This window comes from Eleutherodactylus coqui, chromosome 9, assembly GCF_035609145.1.
Source record: "Eleutherodactylus coqui strain aEleCoq1 chromosome 9, aEleCoq1.hap1, whole genome shotgun sequence".
NCBI classification, from domain to species: domain Eukaryota; kingdom Metazoa; phylum Chordata; class Amphibia; order Anura; family Eleutherodactylidae; genus Eleutherodactylus; species Eleutherodactylus coqui.
In genome coordinates this window covers 76248287-76264054 of record NC_089845.1, presented here as the reverse complement: position 1 = coordinate 76264054, position 15768 = coordinate 76248287, and the positions used below count along the sequence as shown (strand labels likewise).

Here is a 15768-nt window from a genome sequence, read left to right as displayed (position 1 = left end):
ACCCATGTAACATCACTTGCTATATGGTTGAAATCATTGACAAAAGAAATAATCAGATATGTTGGCATAGAGACATGTCCAGCATTTTGTGATTGGTTGCTAGTTTTCCTCTTGTACCCTATATGTTCCTAGCTGCTGCACTCTCCTTGACCTGGGTTTTATCACATGCCTGATTGAGGTACCATAAATGTCTACCACTGGAAACCCATTCAAGTTAAAGGGAACTTGGCACCAGGGTCATGCTGCCTGAACCATGGCAGCATGAACTCAGGAAAGGTGTGCCCACTGTCCTCATGTATGGGTTGTCCTGAAATGCTGTGGCATTTCAGAATAAACACACTTTGAATTTGATTAGAAACGGAGCTCCGAGGGGTAGAGAGCTGTCACTCCACCTGCTGTGGGCGGGGAGAGGCCAGCATGAGATCTACTGAGGACTCGGACCTCCATTCGAAGTCAAACTTCAAAGTGTGTTTATTCTGAAACCCACAGTGTTACAGAATAAAACCTACATGGGAACGATGAGCATACCTGTCCTGGGTTCCTGCTATCTGTGGTTCGGGCAGCATGAATCCAGTGACAGGTTCCCTTTAAGCTGACACATTAGATTATCGGTGCATTGAACGAACCCGCTGATTTGGGCGGGATTGACTGACTGTCTAATGTGTAAAGAGACCCCCAACCCTCCCCTGTTAGTAGGTGTCTAGGGATATTAGTATTGGGCTATTGGATTTCAATTTGCCAATATTTTTTGTTCTTGGGGAGACAAGCCACTGCCAAAGCTGTCTGGCAGTGGGTGGCCTTTTCTCTTCCCTATCGAGAACTCACGCACACTCAGCCAAGCCTGGCATTCATGGAGATAAGTGTCAGCGGAACTACAAGTATTTTGTTTGTGGTCAGCCTCCAAAGACCTTGAGAATGGATTGTTGAGGTGGCTAATTCTAAGGGGGCACCATCCATGAGGTTAGAAGTGACTGCACTGGGGCAGTGTCAAATCTTCAGTTTGGGGAAGAGCTGTGCTGCAGGTGGAAAAATGGCTGTAATGCTGATTCTATGAAAGCACATACCTGTACTGTAGATGGTATCATTCCTCTCTGCCATAGATATGGTGCTTTTATAGAGTAGATAAATGTGATGTTCGCAGAATTGTTCATTTTAAAGCGAAATGTGAGTATTTAGGTTATATGGCTAAAAAAAACTAATTACCAACTGCAAATTACATAAGCCCATTTGTTCCACACAATAAATACAAGCAGAATTCTCGCCCATGTACTGTACTGTCTTGTTGCTCAAGCAGATGAACTCTGTTTTATAAGCTCTACAAATTGCATTTTAGAAACTCTGATCAAGAGTGATGTTTGGGAATACGGTCTTAACCCTTTAGATGTTTTGCAGTCTTTTTGAGCCCATTCCACTACAATAAGAAACATTTCAGTTCATATCTAAAGAGCACAGTTCACACTCATGACTTATCTGTAATTATTAAATATTACTATTTGGTTATATTAAAGAAAAGTTAATTGTAATTATATAAAACTACATACGAAATGAAGCAATTAAAAAAAACGTATGTGCCATCCCAACGCAAGCCATGTTTCTACATTTCGAACATGTCCAACTGCTTTACAAGTAGCTAGCGGTAAATATCTATAAAGGCTTCCGTCTTTCTCTATGTTGTATGGTGGATATTACCTGATTGCATCAGGCACCACCTCCCTTGCTCCACACTATGTACATATGTATTGTGGCAGGATTAGCTTGGGATTGCCTTTGCTGAGGTCAAAGGACATGTGTCTTCTCCAAATCATGCAGCCAGGAATATGTTCCAGCTGACATTTGGTCAGGTTTTTATCTAACACAGTTGCATAGGAAAGTTAAACCAAAACAGTACCGGATCAAATCGAGCCCTTGCCTACCCGGCACCTACTGAGCAGAATTATCCTTCTCTAACCACATCTGATTAACCCCACTCAGTCACGCATCCCAGCCCTTTGAAAATCCACCTCTGCCCCATCTTTACCCTTATGAATTCCCAAAGTGGATTAAATCATGGAGATGGAGGTCTCTGCAGGTGTATCCTGTATGAATCGAGCTAGTCTACCCTTACTTCCTTCTTCAAATTATTATTTATTTTTTTTGATAGTTTTCACCTCCCCTACTTTTCCCAATTACTCTTTTCTTCTCTGGTTTATTCTCTCCACCAATATTATTTGTAGGTAATTGCAAAGTTTACCACCACTAGTTTTAGAAGTTTTTGGAAACTTCTGGTTCAGCAGAAAATAACTGACTGAGATTCGGCTTCTCGCCAAACTAAATTTTTAGCAAACTTTGACCTAAATTCGGGTTATTTAAGTTTGGTTTACTTATCTCTTATTTCCAGGTTTCTCAAAAAAAAAAAAATATATATATATATATAATTTTTTTTTTTTTTTTTTTAAACCTTAGAAGAAAGTCTCATGACTACTTAATTTTGTTCTCCAAATAATATATCACAGCCGGTATACATTTTCTTCTTTACCTTAAGCGTTGATCTCTCCCACCACCTCTCTACCATACTATTCTTTGGATCAATAAACTTTATCAGAGCTTCTTTGGTTCTCCCCTTGGTGGTGTGTAAGTTATTCGTATAGAAGATCAAGTCATAACCTTTTTTGATTGAAATATGTGCAGATTATTTCTACATCTCAGAATGTGACTTGAGTCCAGAATAAATCACTCAGACACGCATTTCACCTGCTCGCCGTGAACGGCCATCATTATGTAAGAGGAGAATTATGCTTCTGAATTATGTACTCTGTTAGAAAGGAGCTGGAATTCCAGCTTATAGATTTCTGTACAAATATCTCTGCAGCGACAAAGCACTTATATTACCAACTAATGTTCAGTGCTTAATGGAGTGAGAGGACTCATGACACACATAAAGTATGTCTGCACAAAGGAAGCACACATAATCTTACAGAAACTGTTCAGAATCCTGAAAAGCTTTTCATAAGATACATGCACTCTGGTAAAACAATTTCGTCATAGATCATCAGATAACATATAAAAATGCCAGCCACTATGGAGAAATTAGACCAGGGAGACATTATTATTTTATCTGGTTGGAAAGAAATCAAGCCAGGTAACCGTATGAGGACCGGGAATATGGGCTACCTATAAAACTGCCAATGTTAATACCTTTATTTGTCCATGATATAGATGACCGGCACATCTTCATCTGACATGCTTGCTTGATTTAAAGCACATGTTTGCCTAACATTAAAGGCAGATCAGCTTTCCAAATGCAGTTACATTACTTAGACTGTACGGATTCTGAGTTCCATCCTTTATTATAGTTCAGACCTGCAGGCATATTCCTGCTGGATTCAAAGCGGAACTCTCCCACTATTTAAAGGCGTTATCTGAGCACACACTCATCAGCCAAAACTGGCTCAGCCTGCTCTAGTAACTTAGCAGAAGACATACTTGCTTTCCTCGCTTCACCATAGCTGCTGTTCTATTGGTTCTCAGTCCCTGCTCGTGTTCACTTCACCAGGTGAAGGGAGCCAGTGGATGAGGTCATTGACATTAGGGCCATGTGACCACTACAGCCAATCATGGCTCCCTTCAACCAGTGATTAGCTACAGTGGTCACATGACTTGGGGTCATATCATCATTACTCTCCTCCCAGAAGTTAAGACAGGCAGGAAACAAGCAGCAGCAGAATGGCGGGGAAGTAAAGAAGGAGAGTAGGTCTTCTATTATGTTGCTAGAAAAGGCTGAACGAGTTTTGGCAAAAAATAATATCTGCCTGGATAACCCCTTTAATGTTAGCTTAGAATCAAGTAACTGCCCCATTGTATTACAATAGCTCAGCAGTTAAGGATGTATCTGACTGCAATAGTTTTATTAATAATGTCCAGGAGAATTGTGAATACAGCTCTGGATTATAAAGCAGAATGAACTCAGGATTAGTATTAAATAAGCAATTAAATGTATGTATAAAATTACTCAGCTTTTTATGGGAGTTAAATCTATATATATAAAATTGAATGTATGTCTGTCTGCGTGCGTGTCTGCGTGCGTGCGTGCGTGTCTGTTTGTCCTTTATGCGCTACTACACCATTCATCCGATCGCCATGAAACTTTGGGAAGTTGTTAAGTACACTCCTGGGAAGATTATAGGCATAGTACAAATATCCTACGATAAATGGCGCGCGAGCGTCGTCGAAAGTTACGCCCCCCCCCACGTAGATCGAATAAGTAAGCCACCTGCTATTGTGATGTCATCACTGATGTCATCAACATCGGACGCCCTTGAACATGCCCCAACATGTTCTATAAAGCTGCATTGTGATGTCATTAAGGCTCTATTATGACACGTACAGCTTGGAACCACTAGAGCACGCCAGCCAATTACCATTGGAGTTGGAAGTGGGTAAACAAGTACTAGGATATCTTCCTAAGAAGCCACAGCAGCCGGATAAATTGTATGTTCCACCCAACGGCTATTTTATTCAGCCCGCAAGGGGGAAGCAGCGGCCTACAAAATCTAATTCTCTCATTTCCTGATGTCATAGATAGATAGATAGATAGATAGATAGATAGATAGACTGTATGCAATAACCCTGATAGATAGATAGATAGATAGACTGTATGCAATGACACGTACAGCTTGAAACCATAAATACTAGAGCATGCCAGCCATTTACAGTCAGTCTCCATTGGAGTTGGAAGTGGGCAAACATGTACTCGGCCAGTGATGGCGAACCTTTTAGGGACCGAGTGCCCAAACTACAACCCAAAACCCACTTATGTATCGCAAAGTGCCAACACGTCAGGGGGCGGGGCTTATCACAACGTATGATTTTACCCCCGTCGTTCTAAAAAGGACAAGGCTGTTTCAGATTAGACCGGGTGCAGATTCTGACTGCTTTTTGGACGCGGAAATACTGCAGAATGTCCTCAGCGGAGATTTCTGTGGAAAATTCTGCAGCATTTCCGCATCTAAAAAGCAGTCAAAATCTGCACCCGGTCTATTCTGAAAGAGCCCTGCCCATTTCTGCCACATGTACACATACCCCAGCGGTAATAGTGACACCTTCACCCCAGCGATAATAGTGACATCCCACAGCAGTAATAATAGTGACACTCCCCCCATTAGTAATAAGAGTGACATACCCCAGCGGTCCCCCAGCAGTAATAATGCCCGCTCCCCCCCCCCAGCGGTTCCCCCAGCAGTCATAATACCCCCCCCCAGTGGTCCACCAGCAGTCACAATGCCACCCCCAGCTGTCCGCCAGCAATAATAATGCCCCCCTCCCCCCAAGTGGTTCCCCCAGCAGTCATAATGGCTCCCCCCCAGCGGTTCTCCTGGCAGTCATCATGCCCCCCTTCCCCCACAGAGATTTTCTTGGCAGTCACCATGCCCCCCTCCCCCCAACGATTCTCCCAGCAGTCATGCCTCCGCTCCCCCGCCAGCGATTCTCTCACACAACGCCTATTTTATTCAGCCTGGAAGGGGGAAGCAGCGGCCTACAAAACCTCAGTGGTCGCTGCTGCCGTCATCTAGATATATAAAAACGAAGTATGTATGTATGTCTGTCTTTGCAGCAACGCGCGACGGGTACGCTAGTAATTTATAAAATGTAACCTTTCACTGCTGGAGGTTCCAAGACCTTTTTCACATTTTAAAGAAATCAAGTCTGAATTATAAAATGTAAAAAACATACCGTTCATACATTTTCTAAAAGTACACACCTTGCACATCATGAAAATACCACCGAGAACTTTATATTTAGAGGCGTCTCTATGCAATTTCATGTCAAAGCATTATGTTTTGTGAAAAATGCATAGAAATTAATGTTTGTGGCTAAAAGCCTGACTCCAGCAGAAGCTTAAATACGCTATACCTACTAAAGTACCTACAGTATGTCTACATACAGGACACCACTTCACTAGTCCACCAGATCGGAATATTTCCTCACTTCTCTAGTAGGAAAAAGGGCACCCTAAATGCAACAGTCAGGCGGAGCTTATATTTCCCTATTGGTACATATGTTTGAATGTAAACCCTGTGAAGTTTATATGATTGAACCAGAACTTTGCACATACACGTTTAAGCTACTTTTAGCGTTTTTATAAGGGTGCTATAAACCTTTCCAATCCAATTTTGGATTCAGGGTTTTTGCTGTTATACAACGGTGCCATCTGCTGGCTAAAGCCAGAGTATGTGCACCAGAGAGGCTCCAACAGCGGAATGGCTGGCAATAGACGGTAAGAATACCCTGTCGGACGTCTTCTGACATTGGAGCTGTACAAGCTTCAATCAGAATGTAGGAAGACGTCAGACAGTGGATTGGAAAGGGTTAAAATGTACCAGAATATTCTGCTGCAGAAATATACACTAAAATCTGTGTGTCTAATGTGGATTTTGATGTGGAATTTAGTTTTTTTCTAATTCATATCAAGATTTGCATGTTAGACATTGTTGCAGACTTTTCCATGTAGCAGAATATTCCACTGTGAGTTGCGAAATATTCTAGTACGTCTGAAAACACCCAACGGACTGAAAAAAGGCCCATACCTTTATTTCCCCAGAATTAGCACCAAAGTTGGGCATGGTGAATGCAACTGAGCTGTAGTATCTAATGCAGCCCTTTGATAAACTGTCAGTGGTTCTAGAAAAGTGTAGACTCTCGTTCTCCATTCCTGAGAAAACACTTGCAGATTTACAATGTTAAAAGTTTTTAATATTCTGTAAAAATGTGGAATTTTCCTTTTAAATAAAGTCCTAGATTTTCTTCCAGTTCTAGTGTTATGTTTCACAGAACAACAATAACACATTATGCAAAATCAATCAGAGAAAACTGTATTATGTTCTTGTGTTTGAGATTTGTAGTGCTTTTCAACACCTATTGGTATGTTCTTTGTGTGCCTGATTATTGAAAAGATATGCTTTTTAATTCCGATTTTCACAGCTGCAAAAGAAATGAAAAGTTTTCATTAGGTTCACAATATTGTATAATACAAATAGTGCTTGCTCCATAATTTAGATTTCTTAGACTGCAGTTTTTTAATAGATTGAGTTATGCTCTTTCAGTGCAATTTAATGAAATATTGAACCATGTCCTAGTGGTCTGCCAGACAAAGGTGTTTACTGTGAGAAATGAATATCAGGCTGCTTCATAAGCAAGTCCAGGTTTGAAATTAAGACTAGACTGTCCTAATAAATGCGCAATACATTTCTGACACGCTGTAGCATTAGGTCAAAAGACAACCGTAACCCGTGTCTAACTTCTTGAAATATAAGTTTGGGCGCAAGGTTTAGATGGTTCCAAAACCAGAGGCCACAGAGTCAATGGGGGAAATCTGTTAAGACCAGCATTGCATATACTGGTCTTAATATATATATTTTTTCCCCAGGGCATGATACGCCTAATACATGAAGAGGTGCAAGGCTCTTCATATTTTAGGTGCATTTCGGCACCATTGTGCGCCTACAAAGAAATGTACACCAGGTCCAACTTGGCATACATTTATGTTACAATTTATACATAAATTTGTCAGTCCAAGGTGGCCTTGCACACTCTCAACAAACCCCATTGCTTTTTACAAAAGTGGTGAGGATGGTGCAAAAAATCCCCACTTGTGCAAGTATTTGCAACTTTTTTACACCAGAAACTGACATAAAAGGCTTTATGAGTGTCCCCCAATATCTTTGGAAACAAGTGAAGTAATGAGCAACTCTGAACGTTCTTTGATTGCATACATAAGTGGCATTAATAGACTACAAAAAAAGTCAGCATTTTATTCAAGAACAGCACCAGTTGTACGTTGGATGTGTCTGGTATTGGAGCTCACAAGGCCATTTTTTCTGGATAAAAAGCAAAAAAAAAATTAACTAAAAAACCCCTTTAATGAAAACTAAAATGATAATGCTACCTACTTTTTGAAAAGGTTGTCCGAATCAACCCCTTTAGTGGCATGCCCGGAAAATCTCCAGGGCTTGCTGCACTGACCATGCAGTTAAATACCGGAAGATTTTCGTGGACAGCTGTCGTGCTGAAATGTTCAATGATCAATGAGCTGTCATCTGAAATCTTCTGAAGTTTTAATTGCATTGTTGACTCATTTAAAAAACCTGCTCTGTAAGGTATGACATGGTAATAGTAAACCTGCCACTGAAGGGGTTAATAGAGGGGTAGTCCTTTTTCAGAAACCACAGTTTTTCACAACAGATAAACTGCACGATATTAAGCAGGTGGTTTTAATATTACGGCTGGTGTGTGTACGTTGTGTATATATAGATGCATGCTATTTATAAGGACTAGTTATGAATTTATACACGTAGATTACATTTTCCTTTTCTCCTTACCAGAATCCCATAATCCATTAGATATATTCCTCTTCTTTCTTTTGTTTTCAATTTGAGTCTAATGTGACTTATAATAGCCCACCAATCCCTATTATCCCTGCTCATGATTGGACTATGATCAGGGAGCTTACTTGGTAAGGGCTATTTTCCTGTGTTAGACGTTGTAGCTGTAGATGGAAGTATTGCCGGACAAACTCTTCTAGTGTGATGGAATTCATCCTGTCTTGTCTGACATTTACCCATATTTGTCTGAACTATGTTATTAAAAAGACTTGACAAAGGACTCTTGGCTTTAACATTGTATTAGCCTGTCTTAGTAACTCTATTTTAATTTAACATTTAAATCCTTAATCCCCTGTGTCTAAAGATGCCTAAAGTGAACTGCATTCTACTGACCCTGAATCAAAGATTACTAGTAATCTGTCTCAAGACGGCATCTGCCTACATTCATTCTTTAGTCGGTAATGTACAATCCTTTGGCTTTTTTTTTCTTCTGTCTTCAAATGTGGAGCACAATAGTTGAGGGCATAAACATAGTAGCATAGTATGCTAGGCTGAAAAAAGACAAATGTCCATCTAGTTCAGCCTGTTTCCATCCCCCCATGTTGATCCAGAGGAAGGCAAAAAAAGCGACGAGTCAGAAGCCAATTTACCCCACTCTGGGGGAAAAAATTCCTTCCCGACTCCATAATGGCAGTCAGAATAATCCCTGGCTCAACACTCTTCAGAGAAGGTTCCTTTCTGACTTCATGTCCGGCAATCGAAGATCCCTGGATCAGCAACCCTTCTGACTATTTAATGTCTATGTCATGCAATGTCATAGTGCTCTAAAAAGACCTCATACTTGCCCTGTATTTATTTTGAAGGCCCAAAGAGAGATATGTCTTTTACTGTAGGTCCCATCTGAAGAGGTTGCCTTGTCGTCGGCAGATGGACCCTGTTCAAAATGTCCACTAACAACGTCAAATTTATGTACATAGTAAATATAGCAGTAATGCATTTCAAAATACATATATTTAATGCTGGCATACTTCTTGGCACTTGCCGAAGGCTGTGGCACATTGTGTGAATATTTGCTTTTGTAGTACAAGCCACAGTAATGTGCAACTCGATACATACATTTGTTTCATCCTATTTTGGATGCTACAGTATGTTTTTTGTTACAGTAGTTCAAATATTTTTCTCCAGTTATATGGATAGCTTTTTAAATACTGTTTATTGCCTTTGGGAACAGACAGCAGTTTAGATCCTTTCTGCTATCAAACATGTTGCCTAAGAGGGTATAATTCTGTAACTTTCATGTCAGCGCACTAAATTTACACCGGAATGGGGAAGAAATGAACTTCTAACTTCAATTCTGGAAAATATAAGAAAAAACTAAGTAAATGTATCCCAGGAATGCTTCCAACTTACACGGTAGACATGACCTTCGGGGTTTGTTAGCCAGGAGTCCTAAAGAGTATTATTTTGGCTTCCGTCTGTCGGTGTACATTATCGTATGTGGAAAACCATGGTGTATTCTATCAGAGTCCAGTAGAAAATAATTTCCCATGTAGCATAGGATTTTTTTTAATATGGTAGCCTGTGAATGACAAATACCATTGCATGGCATCCGTCACAGGTATCCATTACATGTATAGGTCAAGAGATTTTCATGATGCATCTGTTAAACGTGTCATTGTAGCCTATGGGTAACGGATGCCACTTTTAATGCACCCAGCACAGCCTCCATTTTCACGTATACATTGAGAGCTTTTCTTGATGTCCACAATAAACAGAAGCCAAAAAAATGCTTTATGCACATGAGCTTAAAATCTAGGCAAAACATTTCATAACTGAATACACCCTTTTATTAACAATTCAAATTTGTAAATTTCGGTTCAAAAGGGGGTGGCTCTATTTTGTGTATTCGGTACAACTCTCAATTACCCCTTAATTAATTTTACCGATGAAAAGTTATGTTTTAATCAATCCTACATTGGTTGATTTAATAGATGGTCCTCCAAAATAAAAGAATAGCAACCAACACACTCCTGAACCGTTACTCGTTATATCAGAGCCGTTATAATAGCCCAGTAGCTGATTAAGAATTGATTCATTTTCCTGAGTTCTGGAATGAAATTTCATTTCCCCTTAATAAACTGTTAGATAAAAATACATCAATTGCTAAGAGGGCAGCATTAATCACTGTCATGGAAAATGGCCTGGCTGAAAATAACATTATTGTATATAATAACTGTACGGTATACATTACTTCTTGAGAGAGTTCAAACTATTGGAAAAAAAGTTTTAAATGTGGAGCCATGTAGTTCATCGACTGATAGTAACACAATGATAACTGCTTTATTGGGTTAAATGGATGCCTCCAATAGATGCCATACAGTAGCATTTATCACCATAGGGGTCCATTGTAAAAAAAAGCAAACCAAAAAGCTTATGTTTAAAGTGTGTGTGTTTTTTTCTGTACACTTACCTATACCAACTAATTGGAGGTCAAAATGGGCACTGTTTTGGCCACTGCCCAGCTAATGTGACCCTAAGACACATTTAGCGTATAACCAATATAGGTCCTTTCACTGAAAATTATATTTTGGCATGTCGAAAGCTGACATTGCTAAGGGTCAGAGCTGCAACCCTTATTTATTCCTAAAACATCTGGGTACCAACTCTGACTCTTGTAGTCTTCTAAGATGTCTATGTAACATGCCAAATGATGATTTTAGAATGAATCTTGTTGTAGACACATTTGTAGCTTCAGTGGATTTAGTGGTAGGTGTCACACCCAGGTCCTAGTTCCTGGGGGATCACAGAGACCCCTTTGTTACAGAAGAATGAAGATACCTGTATCATACTAGGCACATAGAGGGGAGGGGACCCTCTTAGAGATTTTCAAGTTACGCCATGGACTATATAACCAAACAGTTACTAGTTGGGAAACCATAAATAAGATGCCCTATATTATACTGGAAGTCATTTATATTTTGTTGGTCATCTGTATTACCCAATTCCTGTTTATCTGCAATTTATATTCTAAAATGTATGTAAATGAATAATGTTATTAAGAATGGATTACTGATTTGTGGAGAGTGAAGGCCCATTTACACACAAAGATAAACTTTCAAACAATTGAGAGATTGAAAGTTTTAGCAATCTTCTGCATAAAGTGTTAATAGCCAGTAATGCCCATTAACACTTTATCATCTTCATTTGCATGTAAAAGGGCCAACAGGAGCTGTTTGCAGAGCTCAATGTGTGATTACTCCCATGCATTGTTCTCGTCAGTACTGCTGGCAGGTCGCAATGTAATCTCCCAGCTCCCATGGAGAACACAGCATGCGGTCTATTGAGAGACACTTAATCTTTCTGTGGTTAAATGATGGATTTTAAGTTCACCTTCAAATCATCGTTCAGATGAAAATTGCACAATGCCTGTATTTACATGTAATGATTATTGCTCCTTTTTGGTCGTTTAAATGAATTTTGAGTGATAATCGTTCCATGTAAATGGGCCTTAAGGCAGATTTTGTTTAGACAATAGCTAGATGTGGAGCCCCATGTGGTGCAGAGTGTTAGGGCAGCAGAATGCAATCCTAAGCTCTCACTCACAACCTGAAGGTTCCGGATTCCATCTTGGTTCAGGTAGCTGGCTCAAGGTTGACTCAGCCCTCCATCCTTCCGAGGTCGGTAAAATTATGACTGGGGAAGGCAATGGCACCAGGGGATTTTGCCTTGCCTAGACGTAGCTAAATATATTATTAGTGAATGTTTTTAAAGCTGTAGCAAGACACGATTTAGGAAACCTATACTTATATAGTATTTGACATTAATTATCCAATGAGACAATCCTTGTAAATGACAAATCCCATTCATATAAATCCATATGTAACTTAACGTCACAGCACACGTATACATTATATTTGAAGTCATGATACATACAGCTTACTGCTTCCTTATTCTTAGGGAAGAATCCATTAACTATGATAATATTTCCTTTCTTTGCCTGATGAATTAAAGTTTTAATTAAATCTAGAAGTAGTTATTTGAAAGAACAAGTATCAAATTAATTGTAAAGAGAATTGCACATTTGTTTCAGTGACAAGCCGTTATTCTGCTTTGGTTGGAAGCGAGGCAATCTTTGTATCGCTGTGAATTAGTAACCACAATATTTTTTTTCATTAGCGTGATTGGTCCGTACTATCTGTCTTCTTCTTGACAATATTCCTGCCTATACAATATTTTTGTCTAGGTGAGTTGCTTTTATAATTGTACAGAAATTTAATTAGTGCAAATTGGGCAAACAATCACATGTAAATTGGTTTCACATAGTCTTTTTTGCAAAAATGCAACTTTTTTAGCATTTGGACACAAAAAAAAGTCTGCTTTCAGATGTTTCTTATAGGTCAATAGTAAATTTTATAAAATTATAAACACTGTTTTTTTGGTGTTTTTTTCTCTCACTGCATTTATTTGGGAGACAAAATTTTTTGAGGGACATCATTTTGCAACTTCCAGCATGCTTTGGGTCTGGCATTTTTTCCTACTTTTTTCTGTAGGAAAAAAACTAAGGATAAAATGACAAAAAAAGCCAGTAAAGCATGTGACTTTTATGGCATTTTGTTCACCCTAAGAATATCAGAAAAAGACTGTATGAAGGAAGCCATAACAACCTTAATAGTATTAATCCCCCCCATCATGTGGCGGAGAGTGTAAGCTCTCACCTACAACCAGAAGGTTGCAAGTTCAATCCCCGCGTGACTCAGGTAGCCGGCTCAAGGTTGACTCATCCTTCCAAGGTCATAAAATGATAACCCAGCTTGGTGGGGGGTAATAAATAATAATTACCTGAAAGCACTGGAGAATAAGTTGGCGCTATACCAATATTTATTTTTATCCTTCATGTTTTTCCTGTTTTGTTGCATTAAAACCTGGAATCGAAAACTATTTTGTGGGGTTTGCACCATTTGATTTACACAACATGCCTACCACTTTGAAGGTGCAAAATATTTTTTGCTGTGACAAACAATAATTAAGACAAAAAGGGAGAACTTTAATGTGCATAAGTATTCACCCTTTGATAGACAATACTCTGTGGAGCTACCTTTTGTTACAGTTACAAATGCAAGTCTCTAAGGGTATGTCTCTATTAGTCTAGCACATCTAGATACTGGGATTTTTGTCCATCTTTCCAGGCAAATCTGCTCCAGCTCCTTCATGTAAATAAGTTACATTGGTTTACAGCAGTCTTCAAGTAATGCCATGGATTCTCAATTAGATTGAGGTCTGGGCTTTCACTAAGCCAATCCAAGGCATTTAAATATTTACCCTCCAATGTAGTTTTAGCAGTATATTTAAGTTTATTGTCCTGCTGAAACGTGAACCTCTGTTCTAATCTCAAATCTCTAGCAGACTCAGGCTTCTTTCCCACGAGCGTATATCAGCCGTCCGTTTTCACATCGCAGGTTCACCTGTCCTCTCCTCACCGCTGGCTCTGTGCAATGGGAGCGTGGGGGCGGAGCTAAGTGTTGTCCCGTCCCACCTCCTCCCATTGCTGGCTGTGGACAAGGGGTGGGACGCGGGCGGAGCTAAGCTCCCATCCCTTGTCCATAGCCATTAATGGGAAGAGGCGGGATGATACGGTACTTAACTCTGCCCCTGTCCCACCCCCTCCCATTGCATAGAACGAGCGGGGAGGAGAGGACAGGTGAGCCTGCGATGGGGAGGGAGGGAAAAGGGGCGACGGCATGGTAGTCTCGGCGTATATGCACCGGAACCCATGCCGTCTGAACAGGCACACAGACGCTTGATTTGTGCGCCCGTTCACCAGTTTTAGCTCTCCCAACCAGCGTATATCGGCTGGCCGTGAAAACGGCGGCTGATATACGCTTGTGGGAAGAAAGCCTGAAACAAGTTTTTCTTAAGAATTGTCATGTATTTACAAGACCTCTTCCCTTCAATCTCAAGCAGTTTTCCAGTCCTTACCACCACCTTCCCTCAGTATGGGAATGGTATCCTTGGGTGATGGGAAGTGTTGGGTCTGCACCACACATACATCTGCCACATGCTCTTTGGCAAACACTTGTGTTAATACACAGCAGCTACTTAGTGCAAGCAGAGTTGTTCTGGAACAAATGGTCAAGATATAAAGCGGCAACCTGGACCTCTGATGAGACAGGCAGTTTTCATTACAAATAAAACTTTACAAGAGGCACTAGTGAGGCTATCAAAACTAAAACAAACAAAAAATAGTACACTTGTCCCAAACCAACTGCTTCCCTTCCAAAGAGTCTCTGAAACGTAAATACTGGGAACAGATTAGTTAGTATGGGTAACTTTTTCCCCTTGCATTATTGTTGATAAATCTGACAATGAAATGTATGGACCAGCTGTGAGATCATCATTGTGGATCATTTGCCTATGACTAGTTGACTATGTGAAAGTGGCTGCATAAACGCCAGCAATATTCCACCTTAAAACTGGTCATAGACACAAGAGAAAAGTCAATTGAATATCTTGATGATGGCCCATTCTACTAAAGTCATACGTGTGATGGGGCTTCCCAACGCCAGATGTTGGATTTAAATATAGCCAATCCTTTGTTCACATCCGACTTGTTCCACTTTGTCCATTGAAATAAACTATGCCGTTCATGGATCTATATGGAGAGTTAGGAGAAAAACCTGTTAGCCAAACAAAAGTTGGGTTGACGTTTATTTCATGCGTATTTAACCTAGTCTTTATTGTATTCTAAACCCAAGTTACTTTAGGTCGGGCATCTGAGGTCACATACATTGTTCTATATATTATAAGAATCAATGTAACGATTGCTGTTTGGCATATTATGTGCTTTTTTACTTTAGGACCCTGTTGGTAAAGCTTTGCCACAGGGAACACGATTTGAAAAGAAATAATAAAAAGACACAATAAAAAGTTCCTTTCCAGACAATGAGTAAAGCCAGAATAGTAAAAAAAAAGAAGGAGCAGATAAAGTTTCAGCCCGGTGAAAGTCTTTTTTAGAATATCTTTGTTTGCATGTTGCGATTTGCATTATTTGAAATAAACATTTTTGCAGTACTCCGGTATGGATGTGTTTTCACAATGCCATGCTAAGTAGCAGCTCCACATGCTTAGCAGTATGCTTCCCACTGTCTGATTTGACATTTCTCCAGCTTGATTGTTATTTGTTAGATGCAATGAGACCACATAGAAATAAATTGCCATTTCCCTGATTGCTTAGCATGTCATGGAAAGATGTACATAGTAACCTGATATGAAAATTGCTTCCATAATGAAGACCACACTGGAAAAAGTACATAATTGAAAACAATTTCAAAGTGTAAGAGTTTTTTATAATTATGACAATTTTAAGTCCCAATCAGTATGAAATTACAGCTGTTTTGCGTTCATTCTGTCTGTG

At 39.8% G+C, this 15768-nt stretch overlaps 1 protein-coding gene across 8 annotated transcripts in view; it reads left to right on the top strand.

The window, feature by feature from the left end:
• Positions 1 to 15768, top strand: part of PTPRM (protein tyrosine phosphatase receptor type M) — a 665244-nt gene that overhangs the window by 460567 nt on the left and 188909 nt on the right. The window lies entirely within an intron of this gene.